General features: G+C 28.5%; 1 protein-coding gene across 1 annotated transcript in view; it reads right to left on the bottom strand.

Moving 5' to 3' along the window:
• The window catches only part of LOC121121667 (solute carrier family 35 member F2-like), a 221402-nt gene that overhangs the window by 134792 nt on the left and 73981 nt on the right, over positions 1–12629 (bottom strand). The gene's annotated exons all lie outside the window — the stretch shown is intronic.

Below are 12629 nucleotides of genomic sequence, written 5' to 3'. Positions count from 1 at the left end.
AAAAGCCTTCTGAAAAAATAAATATTTATTTAAAAAAATCTTAACAAGAGTTTTGGGTTTCATCAAAATATAATTTTTATTATTTTAATAAATTATTATTTCAATAAAATCATTATATTTTTTTCCTTAATACAATTTTCTATGAAATTGTCATTACTTTATGTGAATTTTGTTGATCAAATTAGTTCTTATCCGTTTTTAATGATTCCAATGATTGATGCCCAATTTTCCCTTCTTTTATTAACTAAAAATAAGGAATTTCAGCTGCAATAAATCCACAAAAACTCAAAGTTTGAAGATGTTCTAAAAATATAAAAGTTTAGTATTGCATCATTACTAAGTAATATCAAAGTTTTAATAAGAAGTGTTTAGAAAAAAAGACTTGATAAAGCTTTTTGTATACTTTTTCTAGGTAAAATTAGGTATTTTTTATTCAAAGTAATTTTTTTATTTAATAAAATGAAGTCAAATTGACTTTTTGAATAAAACGAAGTTCTGTAGCAAAACACAAAAATATTTTTTGATTTACCCCTCATTATTTTTCTTTTCTATTAAAAAAAGGAATAATAACATTTGCATCAACATGTTTTTATATAAATTTAAATTCTTTTGTGTAAAATATTTATATTTTTAATTTAAAAAAAATTCATTCTTAAAACTTTTATATTCACGTTTTCTCTCCTTTTTTTTGAAATGGACAACTAAATTTTACTTTTTCATAGCTCCGTCAAAAACTATTGAATTGAATGGATTTTCAAAGTAAAATTTTGTTCATAATGAAGAATCCCTTGAGTTTGTATGATCTCTTTATTGATTTTTGATCAAGGGTTGACTGTAAAACATGTTTCCCATTATAACAATTCTTAAATAATTTGCCAGTATTTTGATCCAGGTATTAAATAATCCATTGAATATATGTTTGTCGATCAATTTTAATGATGTTAATTGATGGCAACTCTGAGCAAACCTTTCCGATTTTTATTGTCATTGTCTTGCCAAGAGATAAAGCTTAAATATAAATGATTCCTTATCATTCTAATCCATTGATGATTTAATTAATAGTTTTAATATAAGAAAATACGTCCTACGTTTCCAATTATTTGATGATGTAAATTAATTTCTTATTTGAATGTTTCTCCATTTACATGTCTGCTAATTCTTTCTCCACTGTAGCCTTAGGGCATCCAGATTTATATGGGAGGTGGTACAAGCCTTCCTTTCGATGGATTCCTCAACCCCATAGTCAAGAGGGGTACAGTCTGGTGATCACGGAGGCCACATTGGCCAGGTTCAGAAATTGGGCAAATTGTCTTCACAACACTTTTTTGGGGGGGGAGATTAACTTCTTGGCTTCCTCTCAATACTCTACTTATCTTCTTTCAGGTTTTTAAACTTGTTAATTTACCCTTGTAGCAAGGAACGATGTGAAATATCTTGTCATAACTCATTTCGTTTATTGAGCTACGTTGCTCCATAACAAGTCATTTGGTTAGTTTCCTTAGTATTGAAAAACTTGATAAATTGAAGTGTATAAACTAATTGTAAAAATTAGATAAACTTTATATACTATATTACGGAGAAAATCATAAAATTAACACCTTCCTATAGCAGGAACAACAATATATATGAACTTTGTTACTATTAATAAATAAATTTAATGCCTCAAAATGTATTTTTTTGCTACCCTAAAATAAAACATTCTCTATTCAATTTATTTTTTGAAATATTAACAATAGTTAAATCAATTTTTGTTTTAATGTTCATTTTGTTGGTTAAATAGAGTTTTTCTGATGAAGGATAAGTAAACATTGTAGTACTAAAGTTATTCTATCTAACCTAGAAATCTTTTGGTGAAATCCACATACATATAGTATATTTCTTTCTCTAGGAATCACCGGGGCGCTAACGTACAAAAGAGAAATAAATATACTATAGGAGAAAAAAAACATGTTTATTTTCAGGGGGGATCATCTGTCAACCGAGCGAGAAAAAAGGAAATGCAAGACGGTAAAAATGAGATATCAGTAGGAAAATTTTGAAAAAAAATAGACACCCATAAAAAAATGATAGCTCCAATTTGTAAAAATATTTATTTTAGTAAAGTTATTTATGCACCATTAATAGATATTGGACTTTAAATTTAGCCCTTTAACACAAAATCAAGCAGGAATATTTTTTCTCGAAATATAAAATCGATTAAATTTGTATTTTGATAGAAATTGTCGTCAGTTTCTATCAAAAAAAATATTTTAGAGACACCTCAGACTGCACTTATATAACCAAAATTGATCCTCACAATAAAAATATATTTAAGAGACCATATTTCGGCCAATTTTATATCAAATAAAGGTTTTTAAACAATAGGCAAAATCCTTGAGTATCTTCACTCATCCTACGAAATTAAATACAAAGATTATAACTAACTCGAATTTGTCTATAAAATTTTTGCATGTTTGTTGAATATATGGAATAAAAAAAAATAAGGTTGTTTTCCTTTTTTTTTAAATTTTGATAATTATGCTTACTTTCTCTTAATTTTCCGTTATTAGAGAATGAAGTTGACTTTAATTTAGAGGATTTGCGTACTCGTGCCAGAAAATATAAATTTGAAGATTCACTTTGAATGTATGCACTTGTAAATGAAAGGTATTTAATTAAATTTTACATACATACTATGCTTGTTCACTTGCATAGGTTAATTCCTAAATCAATAGAAAAAAAAACCACACAATCAATATCAATAATGTATTCTTTTATGTAGCGTATTTGAAAATTTCTTTTCATGTTTTTGTTATATTTTTAGCATAATGAAGCTATTTGCATACAGAGATCAATACGAAAGGCAAATGTGATTCTCCAGCAGAGTTATGTTCAAAAGAAAACTAAGAGGAGAATTACCAATGTACGAGAATGATAAAAATAAATAGGAAATTACTTTCAAAAAGGAGAAGAAAGTATATTGGGAAGATCAAAAATGAAAGAGATGAAAGGTAAGGCTATCATAATATCAAAGCATAGGCATGGAAGTTCCTATAAGTTAAAATGGAAAATGGGTTCAGAAAGCGAAAAATTGCGGTTCATATAAAGCAAGATTATACAAAAATGGAACGAATTTCAGATATTGCTTAAATCTCCACCCAAGCCAAGACAAAGTCCTTGTTTTAATATATTTATATAATTATTTTACTTTAATTTTCTTTAAAGGGGAGATGGTGTGTGATGCTCGTAGTATTATTTATGTATTCACAGTACTTAGTGTGTATTACAAACGAGTAAATGAGTACATATTCATTCTTATATATACTATCAAAGTAACAAGACGTGTTTTATTTTAAGGATTTCTATCTTTAAGGATTATTTAGTGCTCACGTATTTGTAATTAAAAGCGTCAACCAGTAATCTTACTCCGAAAGGAAATATTGGATGTCTAACTTTATCCAACTTTGAATTTTGAGGTCTTATAATACATTATTGTAAAGCTTTCAAATAGCTAAACAAAACTTATGTGTGTCATTTTTCCTAATCACAAAAAAAGTTAACCTTGATCTTAGTGGTCAACCTTGAGTTTATAATGGCTTGTGTTCTTTTTTTTCTTCAATTTTTGCCGTTTAAAGTAAGGACAATTATAAATCTTTTCATAAAGTTGTAAATTGGTAAAGTCATGGAATTAGGAGTATTGCTGTGATTTATAAAATCCGTACCTTGTTTATATAATATTTCGTTATTTAATTATTCGATTTTACTATAAAAGAATATATTAAATTAAATCTTATTTTTTTCTTAGAAAAAGAATATCAAAGTTATTTTGTATGTTTGCCGACACTTAATTTTTGAGTATTACTATTTGATTCAAGAAATAACAATGTCGCAACAAGCGTGTATGGCTAAAGCTCAGTGCATAATATTTTGGAATACAATATTAAAAAAATTATTTTGCAAGTTGAATGCAGAATAGTTGATAGTCAAATACTTTTATAACTTAATGCAAGACAGATATACTAAAAATATTGTTTAAAAAAGTACTTTTGTATATGTGTTTGCAATTTTTTAGAATGTTATAGTAACTTTTTTTCATTTTTTTAAAGATAATGTGTGAATTAAAACATGAACATATCTATATTAATAAAATAAAGTTTCTTTGTCTGTGGAGTCTTTATCTTTGAGCTATAGCTTCATATCTTCTAACTGTGTGACGACTTAATTTAAGAAATAACAACGTAGCAGCGAGTGTGTGTAGCTAAAGCTCTTTGCGTCAAGTTATAATTGATAAGAGAAAGGGATTATATATCTACCAGATGCGTCCTATTTAAGTTTGCATTTAAAGAAAGGCTAATAAATCGAGTTTTGTTAAGAGTTTTTACAAAACAGAAATTGTGTTGTATTTTAATAACCATTTACAATTGTTTTTATTCAAAATATTGGCTGCATCTTACAAGTAACCAAAATGGAAGCCAAAATAATTTTTGTCCCGGAAATGATCGTGCGCCAGAAGACCCCAACCAAGATTGCCAAAGAACTCTGGATCCGCTCAATGACATTATAAAGTGATTTAAAACCCAAGAAACAGTTGTCAAAAAGTATTAGAAAGGTTAGAAATGAACAATAAGAGCCCAAACCATGATTATGCGTTTCAAAAACATCTTTTTCTATTTATCCAGTGAGTACATTTTACAGAATGGACAAGAAGATTTATATGGGTAAGGTTACGCACATAAGGATAGTTAAAGATGATTCGAGAACAAAATCAAGAGCAAGGAAGAAGAAAAATCTTATTATGACGATTATAAAGGTAAAGAGATTGTCTAGAGCCAATACATATTCTTTTGAATGTGTGCAAGAACTTTAGATCCCAATGCTCCCCGATCTTAATTCGTGTGTTGTCATAAAATACGGAGCGTAACCCTGAGGATTTATTTAAAGATTTTTAATTGTAAGTCCTTGTTGGACTCTGAGTATAATTGGACATCTACATAGGAGTAATTTGAGCAAATATCCTTGTTTGGATCCTTTTAGTCTTTCTCCCAGGTCACATCTGATTGTAACTGATCTAATGAAATGTCAGAGACATTATTCTTTCTCCCCCCTGGCACATTCTTCAAATTGTCAGTGTTACCATGTTGATTTTCGATTTATTTTTTGTAACATGCCCAATCTACACTGGATTCTCATCATTATTCATGAGGTATATCAATAAAGCACAGTATGTATGTCTGTCGCCGACACAATATATCTCCGAACTGTGCCAGGTACTTCCATTGGTCATTAAATATATATGTACATATGTAGATTTTATAAATCAAACATGGAAAAATGATAATTAACATTACGTAATATACCCTCCTGACATATAATAATTAATATAAAAACTTTGGAAATGTAATGATTTGATTATGAAAGTATTATTTGTAAATATTAATTTTTAGAAGTCACATTAGCTAGCATGGAAAATAATCTACTTTACTCACTTCTACTTACTCAAAAAAGTTCAAGCTTTCCCCAATTGACATATATATAAATATTTCGATATAACAAGTTATCATAATTAAAAAAAGTCATTTCAATTTTTTTCCCAATAGTTACTAATATAAAAGCAACAGACATAAATATGTGCAAAAATTCAAAAGTATTTAAAATTATAAAATAATGAAGCTAATGTGACTATACTTATAGTCTATAAACAAGTGCTAACTAGCCTTGGGGTTCGGTCTGATACGGTTATGGCTTCACATTTCCAAGCATAAAGATCCTTTTCTAATTTGCTATGATTTTTACAGCTATTAGTCTTGCTTGTAAGAAAATTGGTTTAGTGTCAGTTCTTATTTCGGGCTGAAGACTGCAATACACCCTTGCCCTCCGGTTTTACAGGTGAATTTCTAAGCTCCTAGGTAGTTTAAACTCCATCAAGGCCACTTCTTTGAGCATTCAAGGACCCTTGTAAAATACAAAACTTTTCTTGATGCTCATGGAAGCGGCGAAAGGAATTGAACCTTCATTGGGGCCCAGAAGTTGGCCTGCACAATCCATGAGCCGGGATGAAATATCGGATATTAGAAAGGGTTCTTGATACTCTGAGAAGTGGCGAAGAAATAATTTAACCTGCATTAGGACTCAGTAGTTTATCGTTTATCTGCACTACTCGTGTGCCGTGTTGTATTTTTGGATATGACAAGGCATTCTGGATGCTCAAGGAAGGATACCGGTGTAGTTTAAACTGCTTTGGGCTTACCAACTCTCATGTACAAATTGAGGGCCAGGTGATATTATATCATATTAGAAGGGTTTCTGGATAATTAGTGAATCAGTGACGATGGAGTTTAAACTGCCTTTGGGACTTTTACTTACCTGTAATGCCTTTTAGTCTTAAAACTAGTGCAAAAAGTTTTATACTCTTACACATATTTAGAAATTTAAAAAAAAGTGTGTTACCATGAAAGACGGAAAAACATATTATCTATAATAAAATTTTTTTTTCTAGTTTGATTGTTAATTGGAAGTGTCAGAATTTAAAAAAAATGTATTTATTTTTTAAATTGTTAAAGTATTAAAATAATATATTAGCCGTTATATTAGATAATATCAAATATATATTTGATAAATACTTTTGAAAGATAAATAAAAAAAATCTGGATCATAGTTTTTACTAAAACAATAATATTACAATTAGTACAAAACTGATTATAATTTTATTTCTTTATTTAATGAGATCTTAAAAAATAATTTTACAATTGTGAGAGGGGAAAACAAAAAGGATTTCCTTTAAATTCACTCAAAGTTTTTTTTTATCACTTTCGTGTAATAACTGACTATTAGTGTTATAGTAAAACCTTTTTGAGGGTGTTGAGTAGATTTAATGGCCGGTTATGAGATTTATTTTTGGTTTTACAGCCTTTGAGAAATCTCTTTTGAAACCCCAGTGTTTTTATATTTCTTGAAGACATAACTATTTTTGATTCATTTTAGATTTAATGGAGTAAATCGGTTAATCAATCCGTAGCTTTGAAGTCAAAGTTGCCTTTACGACAATTAGACAAAAAAAATAAATATATATAATCATTTTATCTAGCTGTTAGGTCCCCTAGAACACCAGAGAAAGATGATATAAAATTATCCAAAATAACATTTAAAATTATTTAGATGCCTAAAATTCTTTGTAAAAATAAATTTAAAAAGATTATGATATGCTTATACTAATATTAACAAGGTATGGGGTTGTTCTTGATTTCCTATAAGAACAGATAAGTTTTATCGAAAACCAAAGCTTTATATTTTTCTTTATTAAACTTTAAAGCCTTAATATTAAACGGAATAATAAATAATAGTGTGATATATCCTCAGGAGGCGAGAGTAATTGATATTGCTCCAGCATCAAAATATACAACACTGTCTATTTAAGCATCGTCTTTGAGGAATAACTGGTGGAATTTGGCTGTAGAAGAAATTAAGTACTTTCTGTCAACTTTAAAACACCATTAAAAGCCTTTAAATTGGGAAGTAGGACAATCTAAAAGTTAGATTTGAGGTTTGTTTTTAGTATTTTCATCAATTATTTAAATTTAAGGTAAAATTGTTTATATATATTTATATAACTGTTTTGCTATTTAAGTGAAAGAACGAAAAAAGAACCATAATAGAAAAATAGTGTGCAACAATCATAAAATTTATTTGTATAAAAGACAATGAAAAACTGTTTTATCCTCTTTTAATAGGTTCAATGGTGTTGCACATTATAAGAAAAAAATACAGTATTACGTTTATTAGATGTGACCTAGTAATTGTCATTTAAGTTCAAATTGGACTTATTATTGAACATACACAAATGGAGTTCTAAAGAATAAATTTACCAGTGCGGGTTGTTCATAGAACTACGTCGTTCCATAAGTTTTACAAAAAGTTTTATTTATCACAAAAGTATTATTGTGATTCTTCATAATGATAGTACCCATCTAAAGTTTTCTTTTACTGGGTTTTGATAATCATATTGATAGTTGATGTCCACCTTTGGCCATGCAATGCATAAACCGAGCTTTGATTATTTGTATTCAAATAATTTTGCAATTTTCAAATTATTAAAATGAATTGATAAAATCGTTTTGTTTAAAAAAAAAAGCAACCGACTAATATTCATAAATCGTAACAATAACGTCACAAAAATTAAAATACAATTAGTTTGAATAAATAAAATATTATGTCACACCATTTTTGCAATATTTATTTTTGACGGCAAAAGTACGTTCCTCCCTATTCTAACCCATGAAAGCGACTGACTATAATTTAAGATACATTTTCCCCATTAGAATGTAAATACGCCATCCCTGATACTACTTTTGCAGCTTTATTGTCATGCATTATCAAAAAGGAAGCTATGCTGTTGCACGCTGAACAAAGCCAAAAATACACCAATAAAAAATTTAAAAAAACACGAAATTTCGAATGTCAATTTGTGATATTACTATAATTATGTTAACGTTAATGTGTTTATGTTTAATTTAATATTAACTTTCCGTACATTTTTTTATATTTAGTTAATTGGATTATTGAAATGTATATTTTAAATTAAATGAAATTGAATTTTAATTATAACCCCTAAATACTACTATATTCTATTTTTAATTTATTTCTTACCTAAACCAACTTCCCTTATGAATGGGGCAAGTATGATAAAAAAATGCCACAAATCTCCTTCATGAAAGTTTTTTTGGTCATTTTAGTTTTTTATATTTATTAAGAATATTATTCCTTATAACTCATAGAGATTTGTAATTTTTTCCTCCGGAATATTATTGTAATTTGTATCCCGCACAAACTAACAAGTTATTTTTTGAAAATTCCTTAATAAATATTCAAAACTAAATTGACAAAACAAAAAAAATGAAAGTCTATCACGATTAAATGTTTTATTTTGGTTGATATGGAAAAATGGCACTAATTTTGTATACGTATGTTACACCTTATCTAAAAAACTGATTTTAACTCTCTATCAACATTATTTATTGAGTTGTTTAACAAATTTCAATTATGTAAATGAATTGAAAAAGTAGTTTTTTCTTTATTATAAATTGAAGCAATCAATTTATGTTCATAAATTGCACCAATAAAAACTCACTAGGTGAATTGAAATGAGTTATATTTTGATAGAATATTCCGCCAAACAATATTTGTTGAATTATAAATGCACTTTCCCCACTACTACAAAGCATGATATCGATTAACTGTATTTTCAAGAAAACTCTATAATATATCGCTTTTATATTGAAACTATAGATACTCACTGCTACTTCTGCAGCATAAATCCCACGCATTCTAAAAACAGAAGTTATGTTGTTACTCCTTTTCTTTTTATATATGATAAGCTGAGCTTAGCCTACAAATGCTCGTTGTTAAAATGAGTTTTTCCAGACGAACATACACATTTACAATCTTTGCGCTATTATTATTGATTTGAGTAATTTTTGAATTCATCAGATTCTATTTGGTTGTACAATACATTGAACCAGTAATCATTTTTCCCTTTTTTTGCGACCTACTAAAGGCAATTTTTTTTACGTGTAGTATAATTAGAAAATTAAAGAGAAACTGAAGTAAAGCAATCTTCTAATCAGTGCTTTAATGAAGTAAAATAACTCTTTCTATCTTCCCTTATCTTCTTATGACCTTCTAAAAATTGTTTTTTTTTCTGCATAGTTTTGTATTAATGATTTGCAATTTTAAAAAGCTCAATTTGTTTTTGATTGAAGAAGTCCTTTGTTTGTTTTTTCATTAGTGTAAGTATTTTTTCTTTAATTTATTGTTATTTTTTCAATATTTTAAAAGTTGTTCTCAGTCATAACTTTGTCATCCATTGAAAAAGTTTGTTTGCGTACATTTTTGTATTTTGTTCTCCTTTTCTTCTTGGAAAGTAATATAAAAATGAGATATCTATTTTTATCTGCAAGATGAAACTTTTCTGTATCAATAAAAAGGAAAAAAATGCATTTTTTCTTATGAGATCTATTCAAAAAGGAGCTTTTTACTCAAATAATGTGACAGTTTTATATCATACAGATAACGATATATAGTGTTTTGGAAGGAGGTATTTTTTTAATTTAAAGTTAAGTCTTTCAGGTATGACATGAGATATAATGAAGGAAAGAAACAAAAGCCCTACACTTAAACTAGTAATTATATTGGCAGAAATTACTGCAATGTCGATCTTAAATTATACTGCAAGTCCAACAAAGACTTACATTTATAATTCCAAAACAAATCCTTAGTGTATTTCACACACTAAAGATTACTTTACTATACGTTTTGTCCGTTGTATATAAGAAAAAAAAATTGAAAATTGTAAGAAAATAAAGAGGGAATAGTGTTTGTGAGACATAATGAGTCAGGGATCTGGAGTCATCCGTGCATTTCGAAAGGACTCATTGACTTGTGGTCCCTTACTCATAGTCCTTGTCATATTTGATCCTTTAACCCTCTGTAAGTGAACCTCATTTTATAACGCAATTAGTGAACTGCGTATGAAGGAAAACAAAAAATAAAACGTATTCAATTATATAAAAACTATTGAACGATTATACTAATGAAATTATTCCATTATTTAAATTTTGTATAATTTTTTCAAATATTCCTTTAATTTTGTACTCATAAAAATCAATTCAAATGCCAAAAATGGTAACATTAGTTTATACTAATTATACATAGACATAGAGAAAAAATAGATCCTTATTTTAAAATTATCTTTGGAATATGTGTTCGGAGTTTTAACAAGATATAATTGAATGTTCTTACATAAAAAATATGTCATCTTTATTCTTGATAAACATTTATATTTAATATAAATTACTTTCTGAGATTTTTTTTGGAATCAAGTTAGTACCTATTAGTTTTAAAGAGTTTGTGGGTAATATATACAAAAATATCTACAATATTAAATTTTATAGCAACTGTTGTACGTGTGAGTCCTCACTTTAAAAAAAAGCAAAATAACGAGATTCAAGCAAAACAGTTAATTACGTTAACTAAGCCTTTACAAAAAATTTGTTAAATATACAAATGTATATCAAATAAGACATTTTAAAAATAAATAATTGCATAAAATCATATTTTATAAATAACTTATATATTTTAAATTTGTTATTTTTCACAAGAAGCTCTAATCAGTTCCTAATAGATTATTTAAAAAACATTTTTAAAAAAATATGTAAAATTTTCATATGTTAGGTCATTCAGCTACCTCTAAATATAAACAGTCAAAATTAGCCAATAATATTTATAAAATAAAAGGAAGATTTTTAGATCCTTAGAACCTCATGTTTCGAACATTTTATAAACAACCTCCCCCCTAAACATAGCTTCCGTAAAATAGCCACTAATTAGCGCTTCATTAGGTTCAACCCTTTGAGAGTGGTTAGAGTACAGCCAATCCATAGCTATGACATATTTTCTGAAGTTATAACATCAAAGTCATGTTTATTAATTTTTTATTGAAAATCAAGTATTAGATAAAATTCTTATAGTTTCAAAATATTTTAACATATACAGGATAGAGCGGCATAACGTAGACTGTTAATTAATATTTATTGTTTTCATTATTACGAAAAGGTTTAGTTAATATTTTTGATGTTCTATTTCAACCGTCCTCTTTAAATAAACAAACTTAACATTTAGTCATTTCATCATCATGAGCGAACCACAAGCAAAAAGGCAGTGCATCTCAGATCTTTTAAATGCTGGAGCTGATGTGATGAAGATTATAGAACTTTGTTTTTAGAGCTGGTTTTAATATAAAGGAGGATCCCACTAAGTCGATGAATTACCTCACCAACTACTTGTCTGTGGCTCCTACGACCATTAGAAGGCATAAAAGGCACAACTTTGGATTAGTTTCTTTCACAAAGACTCCAAACTACCTTCTAACAGAGGGTGTGAAAGCCAGGAGGTTCGAAAGGTGCAAAAAAATCCTCACATGGATCCAGGGAAATGGGTCAATTTGGAAAATTTTCTGGGACAAGAAGATTTTCACAACTTTGATAAATTCCATAACTACCTGAACGACTGCTGCCCTTTGGAAAGAAAATGAGAGGTCCAAGGGGTTATCCACATGAAATATCCGACCCAAACAATGTTCCTTGGCGTTGTGGTATCTGATGAAAATAAAACGCCTTCGTTCTTTTTCCAGGCTGGACAGAAAATTGGCCATAAGGTACTGAAGTACACCATCTTGTCATCGCTGAAAACTAGCCCGAGGGTAACTGCTTGTGGACTCAGGACGGCGCCTCCTCTCTCACCAAAAGTTATGTCTAGATAACATGTCTCGATTCTGATACAAAGAGATATGGCCCCTTCCTCCCCTGATTTGACCCCACTGGAATTTTTAGTATGGGGCACTTTGGAAAGGGAAATCAGCAGGGCCTCACACACATATGTAGACTCACTGAGGTCCTCCAAAGGGAAGTTGAAGAGAAGTTGGCCATCAAGTCCTGCAAGGCCTTCAGGCAACGTGTTAAGGCTGTGATTGATAATGAAGGTGGCAATATTGAGTGAATTTTTTTTTGCCAAATCCTTGTTTACATGTTATGTTAACATAATTTTTTGCCTTTTTTTGAAAATATAGAATAATTGATGTACTTCTAAATCTATCTCTC

Source organism: Lepeophtheirus salmonis, chromosome 7 (assembly GCF_016086655.4).
Source record: "Lepeophtheirus salmonis chromosome 7, UVic_Lsal_1.4, whole genome shotgun sequence".
NCBI classification, from domain to species: domain Eukaryota; kingdom Metazoa; phylum Arthropoda; class Copepoda; order Siphonostomatoida; family Caligidae; genus Lepeophtheirus; species Lepeophtheirus salmonis.
The sequence above is the reverse complement of the archived record's forward strand: the minus strand, read 5'-3'. Positions and strand labels throughout refer to the sequence as shown.